Source organism: Amaranthus tricolor, chromosome 10, assembly GCF_026212465.1.
Source record: "Amaranthus tricolor cultivar Red isolate AtriRed21 chromosome 10, ASM2621246v1, whole genome shotgun sequence".
Lineage (NCBI taxonomy): Eukaryota > Viridiplantae > Streptophyta > Magnoliopsida > Caryophyllales > Amaranthaceae > Amaranthus > Amaranthus tricolor.
In genome coordinates, this window is record NC_080056.1 from 23549351 (window position 1) to 23558111 (window position 8761).

General features: G+C 36.1%; 1 long non-coding RNA gene across 1 annotated transcript; it reads right to left on the minus strand.

Annotated features, from left to right (window-relative positions):
* Positions 1-458: 458 nt before the first annotated feature.
* On the minus strand, positions 459-7236 carry LOC130825340 (uncharacterized). The gene is made up of 3 exons (XR_009046871.1): positions 6871-7236; positions 2115-2191; positions 459-793 (listed from the first exon to the last, which is right to left on the minus strand). It is a non-coding gene; the product is annotated as an uncharacterized LOC130825340 (long non-coding RNA).
* Between the last annotated feature and the right edge of the window lie 1525 nt (positions 7237-8761).

Below are 8761 nucleotides of genomic sequence, written 5' to 3' on the forward strand. Positions count from 1 at the left end.
AATTATCATAATAACGCACATGAAAATGAGTCTCATAACAAGCTACACAAACTATATATTTATCTACGCACATGCAATGATAATCATAATACATGAATATGTAATATGCACCTATCCCATATCTAACGAAACTCTCACGAATGACTTCTAACTTCAAGCAATTTCTCAACGAATTTGAGGACACAAAGCGTCGAGAATACGGACCACTGGCTCTGGTAACCACCTATAACACCCCATAATTTCCGACCCCTTAATGAAACAAAAATTGTAAAGCACGGGAGGAAATTCGGGTGTTACATAAAAGAAAAAGGAATAGAATTTAGATAAACGTTAAATATTAACTTTAAAAAGGTGAGTGAAAATTTCGGCAGCATCTACCTTAAAAATGTGCGCCTTTTTAAAAAAAAAGTTATTTAGAAGCTAATAAAGTAAAGGCTCCAATGGCCTATCAAAACTATGTCACGGCGGAATGATTTGTCGCCGGCTTCTCAAATCTAAATGACAAGCATGGATCGTGGTTCCAGTGTCGACGTTTGCGTTTTAAAAAAAAAGACTTAATTCCTTAAAACCATACAGAGTTATAAACTACGCAGCGGAAATACAAATATACGAGGGAGGAAACAAGGCCTCGTAACAAAACATATACAACCAAAGCTTACAAAAGATAACAAGAGCTACAAAATCGAAAGATAACGGCATGACACAGGTTATGCTTCGCCCTCATCACTCTCCCCAAATTCAATGCAATGCAAAAAAGCTCTAGTACCTGCTGCGCCTGTCTATAATCGTCCTCCTGCTCGACATTAGACCAAAGGCCAATGTGTCATAGCAGGACAATCATAGAAAGTCATCAACAATCAAACATAAACACAAACACGTACACGTTAGTAACTAGCATCAAATATAATAAGGCCAACTACTAGATAGCATTATATCATAAAACAACATAAGATGATTACATAAAACACAAGCACAGATAGTAACCGTTTATCGGCAACTTATACTTCTTAATTTCATTACGTGCTTTCCAACCCGAACCATGTGCTCTTGGGTAGAATGCAAGTCTTCACGTTCCTCTTTTCAAACATAAACTCTTGCAAAACACGCATAGTTTAACTCGACCAAGGCATTAACAGATTACCTAACACATGACCTTATAGAGCTTGTCTATCTTAAGGTAAGTGTGATCATAGTTCGTAATACCCTTGAGGTAACTTAACTTAGGCACACTTCTCACTAACATAAACTATTCTTTCAATAAGTAGATGTTCTATCAATGAGTAAATATTCAATCAAAAAGTAAACGTTCTATCAATGTGTAAGCTTTCTATCAAAGAATGAATCTTTTATAATTATAGATAACTTTCGATCAATGAATAAACTTTCTATCACTGAATAACTTTCTATCAGTGGATCTTTCTCTATTTTCTGGCATAGTGACACGGCCAAGGGCGTTATCGGCCATCCGGCACCCTATGGCAAAGTATGAGCTCATGCCCTCTCTAGCTGACCCTCTCGGGTCCTACCTTCGAGAAAAACTAACACACTGGGGTACTAAACCAGTGAAGAGGCCACCATATTAAGGTTTGCAAGGCCCGCATGGTATCACCTCGTTCAAGGGGCGGTATCGGCCATCCGGCGCCCAGTGACCCAAGCATGCTCATAACCCCCTAACGGTGGTCTCGTCGAAGCTCACCTAGGGTACTAATAAATCAACCGGACATAATCCAGTTGAGTCACGCCAGCTAATCATAATCTAGTACCTTATCAGATGGGAATAACTTCCACTTTCAACTATTAATGAGCGCCCTGGGATTGCAGCGCCAAAACCCAATGAGCCACTCAATAGAATATGAAATTCACCTATAACGGAGTCATTCCAACACCAATTAAGGCATAATCTAATTCTTAAATAAATAAGGGGGTGGTTCCCGCCTTATATCAACACTCTCATTCTCTAAACTATTCTAAGCGCAAGGACTTCATAGTCGATAGCTCTTCATATAAAGTGTAATCACTAGTACTTCATTGTTTCGATACAATACATACTATCAAAATAAACAAAAATGTCTTAAAGAAAATTGCATGTAAGGGTTATTACTGCGTGTACGTACCTGTAAGCGTCACTGCACGATCAAAAGTCAGAAAATCACCCAACTAAGGCTCTACTTTCCTCTTACGAAATGGGCACCTATATAATTTATGAGTAGAACTAATAAGTTCCCTTAACTACTTTGCCATACCAAACTAAATACAAAAGTAACCGCTATCAACCATTCAACATGAGTTTCCGATTACTCTAGCACGCACACAACTCATTCAATACAAGTCAAAATCATTAACACAACACAACATAAGTCTTTCCATCGATTTAAAGTAGAAGTATGTGTGAATCATTTCTTTACATTAACTAATTTTGGGCATATCGGCTCGCGTTACCCAAAAATAACTAATCACAACTAAATCTTACAATTTTAATATAACATTAATATAACGATAAGGCAAATCTTAGAGTTATCATATCGGGATATCATTTGTTGCATTCTCCAAAGCTATTAAGAACTATAATCAAAACAACACGACAAATAACTTTTACCAACCATCGAAGATAAGTTGACATTATGCTCTTGGCCTACCAATATCATGTATCTATAACTTCAATAACAACCTAATAAGGATATTTGTAATTCACAACAATCAACCCACAACAATTAGTAGCTATTATTCTCAATTTAATCAATTAAAATCACTTTCATAGTCAACTAACATCATCACCATAACTAATTATTCACAATAATAACCAATCAACCAAATCTTAAAACAACTTTTAAAGTTATTTAATCAATCATCACCAAAATATAGTATAACACACACATCATTGGTAATTTCATCTCTATAACCTAGCCCTAATCGTTTCGTGTTCTAAGATAACATATTTAATTACTACCCATACTAACATTCAAAGAAACTAATACAAAATCAACACACAACCCATAATTTTCAAATCACCCTTCATACCCTAAGTCATAAACATGTTTAATTCATCAAACACTCTTACCCACAAGAAGATTCAATGAAAAAAATACAAGTTCAACACTTTTCATTTATATTTCAAAAAACCTAATTCATAAGTACATTCAAGTCATCAATCCAATTCTCACTCATTACAAGATTTAATAACAATCATACAAAGTTCAACCCTTTTCACATAAACTTTATAAATTTAAATACACAATATGATGAAATCAAATAAGAGAAAGGAGATGGCTCACAAAATAAAACTAGCAAGAGAGTGAAGAAGTGAGAGGAGGTCGCCGAGGTGGTGGCGCAAAGCCAAAACCGGCTGCCTGGGCCCTGTTTGCTGGCGGCAGGCTAAGCAAGGAAAGCTACTGCAGCCGTGACTCCCTGTGGGGAAGGGAGGCTTTCCCAACTACGGTGGCAGCTCACGGTGGAGGGAAAGAGGCAGGCGGCATGTGATGGTGGCTGCTGAGGGTCCATGGGCAGCCTCTCGAGGCGGCAGTTGCGGTACACGAGGAAAAGGGAGAAGAGAAAGAGGAGTGACTGCGTGATTGAGTGAGGGAGTGATACTTCTCTTAAACCCTAACTTATCCTATTTATTTAATTTATACACTTATTTATTTATTTATTTACCTAGGTTCATCTTCTTGCGAGGCCCAACAAAGAAACTCACCTTCGTGTGTTCACCCATTTCAATAAAATAATTATTTTTATTCGCACCTCTTTATTTAGAAATCGTGATTGTATTTTTAATATAAGTATATGTTAGTATTTAAATTCGTATATGAAAGGAATTTATTAAATCTACTTCAAAATTAATTTAATATAATTATAAAATACCCAAAAGTCATTAAAATATTAATTAATGACGTCAGAAAATCTCTGGGTGTTACAGAGGGGCTGGGTGCTAGGCCCTAGCATGCTAGCAGGCACGCAAGGCACCATGCCTATGATGCTTGCGATGGCAAGGCCTAGCCTTGTGATGCTTGCGGGCTAGCGAGGGGCTGGGTGCTTGGCCTAGCATGCTAGCAAGCACACAAGGCACCATGCTTCCGATGCTTGCGGGCTGTGCTAGGCCATGCCTAGCGCGACGCGATGGCTAGGGCTCATGTTGGACCTCTTGAGTTTTGATGATGACAACACTTTATTTAAACAAAGATGTTTTTAGAGATTGTGTGCAGGTCGATATCCGGTCGGGATTATGATCGTTGATAGTACCTATGACTTGGTTCATGGAAATGTACGTGTCAAAAGGATCCGAAAGATGTTAGAAGAAGTATATCGCTTGGGATGTAAAATGGAGACAGCAGGTCTACTATTCCCAAGTTGGATGTTCTAGCAATACTGGAATTCAGAGACAGCGCACTATTCCTGAGCTGAAGTCAGCCTGCGTTAACTGGAAATTCTGGTTATTTATTTTTAATTATTATTTTTAGTTAATGTATTAAATAAAGTTAATTTGTTGCAATTATAATTTATTAAAATTAATTGGCAAAGTTTTTTTTAAGAACCAACGTTTTAATTAAAAAATCTTTTTTGGACTTATATGTAGTAAATAATGGAATTTACTAAATATAGGTATAACAGCCGTTTTCTCTTCTAAGAGCCTATGATAATCGATTCCTATAATTAGTTAGTAAGTGATCGTCCCTATTTTTAGTAAGCCTAACCGTTTCTATAATTAGCATAAAGTTCTAACAGTTGTTACTGGAACAGGAACTGCTGTTGAAGAAACTGCTGATAAGGGAACTGCTACTTAAGGGAACAGATGTTATTATTAGTAAATGGGAACAGCGGTTATTGTTATTGTAACCGTGTACTTGATTTAATCAAGTTTTATGCCTACTTTAAGGAGATAACCGCTTGTTGGTTTAAATCCACATTATTCCCATGATTATTTTGGATAAGGAATAATGGATTGGAATATTCCATTTTAATTAGGGATTTTAGCTCTATAAATAACAGATTCGGTTGTTCCTCAAAACTTGCCTTAGTATGAGCCATTAAATTATACGTGAATTTGGGAGAATTTTTACAAGAAAATTTTGTTTTAAAATCGCTAATTAATTTATAATATTTTCTTGTGCAACTCTTTGATTTTATGTTAGAGAATTTTTATCCTTTTGTAAGGGTTTTTGAGAGAATATTTGTAACTAGACTTGGGTGAGTCTAGGGGGAATTAGAAAGCTTCTAGCGAAGCTAGAGAAGAAAATAGCTTTGAGCAAAGCTAAGGACATAGCTTTTAATGAAGCTAGTGTGGAGTTTAGATTTTAGTGAAGCTAAGTTTGTTGCTTTGAGTGAAGCAATTTGAGAGAGAAGTTGGCCTAGTTGATGCGCTTCGAGTCAAGTGAGATATTTAATGTAATTGTAACGAGTTGCCTTAAACATAGCGGAGAATTTAGAAATCTCGTGGGGTCGTGATTTTTCCTTCTATTTAGGCCTAGAAGGTTTCCACGTAAAAATCGTTTGTCTCTTTTAATTATTTCGCTAAGTTTAAGCTTTATTATTTTATTCAATTCCGCAAAAACAGGGCAAAAATGCTTAAACTAGTAACAACAACAATTCACCCCCTCTCTTGTTGCTGTTCCTGTTCCTAATTTAGTCTACAGCTCCTTTGCTAGCACGCCCAGTCATGCATGTACACCCACACCACACACACATGGCACGCATCTTGCGATACCTTTGCAATGCGATGTGCGAGTGCTTGGCCTGCTAGGCACTCAGGACACGTATGGGTTGGTGACCTTGCCTAGCATAGCACTCGCATGGCAAGGCCAATGCGAGGCTACGGCTTGGCTCAAACTTGTCGCTTGCTTGATTTGTGGAGCTCGATCTCGACGCTATAAGCTTGATATCCGACGTCTTTGTTCGTAATACTCTGATGACTCATCAAATCCTTCGGATTGATTTGTCGTCTCGCATCGATTGTTTGATTGGGTGCGACCCAAAGGGTTTAGTCAAGATTAAGCTGTAATATTAATTGTACACTAATATTACTGATCGAAAGCGGCCTCCACCTAGGCATTCCGATCACTTGATCTCACTGAAGAATTAGATTTCTAATAATTCTGAACCCTCTATTGGAATAATACACTTGTTGGAAGGACATCTTTCCTTTCACTCCCAAGTAGAGTTCAAGGTAAATTTAGCACGAATCATAAGTTTACTCATGCCCAAATTAGTCTACTAGTACTAGAAATGAGTTCGGGAGAGAGGGTACAAATTTAACATTCCATTTTTAGGGGAATCAACATCCCAGCCCTAGTGCAGCCTCTACTAGCTCTTCACAAATCCATTGCCAGACAATATATGCAACGTGATACCTAAAATTAAGGGCTTGTTTGACATTGTTTTTTGTTTTCAGTTTTTGAAAACCAAAAACTAAAAACAAGAAACAAGAAAAAGGTGTTTTCACTTTTTTGTTGTTAGTTTTCTAAATTTTCAGGACTTCAATAAGTTTGATTAATTTTTTGTTCATTATACAACATATATCATATGATTTTGAAAATCAAAAAACTAAAAAACAGAAAACCACAACAATGCCAAACGAACCATAAGTTAGTTGATTTTATTTACACAAGCTAATCACAAAAGGATTACATTACAACGAATGTCGTTATTCTTATTTAATACAAATTCGTAAAAAGAACAAAATAAACAAGATAATTTGCCTTGACTTAGTTGATAAAACAATCAAGTAATTTATTCAATTGTAATCTTATTTAACAAAATAATACTATGTTAACCGATTAATTTGAAGTTTATTTTAAGTGATTAAGCAACACTAATTAGTCTATTTAAGTGATTTAAAACAAGAAAAGAAAGGTGATTTAGCTAAGTGCTCGGGATTACCACTTTTCCTTGCTAGGTCTTCATTTAGAATGCAAAGGGACTCCTTATTCGGGAACTTCCACCGTAAGAACAAAGTAATAAAGGGTGAGTGTTTATGACAAGAGGGTTTAACTATTGCATAAGTTCACAAGGTATTACTGTTAACAATCTGGCTATTATTCTGTGTGTTCAAAGCTCGTTTTGAACCTCTTATTAATAATGGAATGGTTGAGATTAGGATTTCAGAGATTCTGCCGCAGTAGGGAACGCGCGCAACTCTAGAAGTAATGCGTGGCTTTCACGCGCAGTTGGAGGAGTTGTGTTGACATGATAGTGTGGCTTTGAGTCTTGCGCATGCATGGCTGTATGTTAGATTCGATTCGGTATATTTTTGAATCTTCGCAAGCGCAACACTAAGAGTTGTGCTGGGCTACTATATAAATTGCGCGCGACAGTCGAGTGCGACATCTTGAGTCACGCCCAAATTTTCCTGCGACAGCCCTAGATTTTAACTAAGACGCTCTAAATTTGTTCGAAATTAGGTTTAACTCTTGAATTAGGCCTAGTTTATGATCGGACTTAGTCTTATTGAGCTTTAGTTCATTTTGTTTGGGTCAAGCTAGTCTGTTTTGTGTGTTTAGGCTTCAATCTGTAGTCCATTGACATTTCTTACTCTAATGCAGCACAAAGATGGAATTGTTTATCGTCATAGCACTTCTGGTCGGGACAGGGACCAAAAGCAGATGTCTACATCATCCTAAGTTTTCTAGGTGGTATTTTATGTTCCAACTACCCCAAAATTAAGGGCCACCCATTTTTCCTTTTCACCATTACGGAAGATACACTCTAAATTAAGCCCTCCCTGTATTCCTCATAGATGTAAGCGGCATTATAGGAGCAAGAAAAAGGCGACAATTGAGAACAAGCGTATGATGGAGACGATGTTTTAGAACTTGTTCTCTACTTCTTTAGGTTGTCTCCATTTCACCGTCGTAGCGAAGATGGCCCGGACATGAGCGGTAGCGGTGGTGTTAATTAGACTCTGTCGTAGTTTTTTCTTTTATATATATATATATATATATATATATATATATATATATATATATATATATATATATATATATATATATATATGTTCACATACCTCTAAGCTTAGTATTGTAAATTAACTTAAACATTATTATTAGTAGCTAAAACATTAATAATATTATTATTAGTAACTAGAACATTATTATTATTCTAAGTATTGTTCAAATTTTACTTCATTATTGTAAATTATGCATTTTATTTTAAGTTTTTATTAATTCTTAATTTAATTATTATGAGTACAGGTTATAGTTTCAGGTTAGGCAGTCGTCATTTAATAATAAAGGCAAAGGTCCCAATTCAAAAAAGTTTTACATTACTAATTTGTGATAGGCTTAAAAACGGTCTCAATTTGACATCATTGGGACAGCTAAGTGCATGCCAAAAACGGTCGTAATTTTACATTATTTGCGACTAGATTAAACACGATCGATATATTTTAGAATTACGACCTCCTAGAGCCTGCCAACAATGGTCGTTATTTAACTTTATTGCCGCCTCATATAACAGTCACAAATGTTAACTTTTGCGACAAACAAATGCGGTTGTAACTTTATATATCTGCGACGATCTTAACCGGTCATAAATGCATTATTGGGACAAATAACACATTGGTCGTTGAAAATAAACAAAATAGCCGCAAATAAATCTACAACTGCTTATCATTTTCAAAATGGAGTTTGCAAAATAGTCGAAAATAAACAAAATGGTCGCAAATACGTACTTTTAGCGACAATTTTTTCCATTTTCAACAACCACTTGAGATGGTTGCAAAAAGCTTTATTTTTAGTTGTGCTTTGTTATGTGTAACACCCCTGAATTTTCC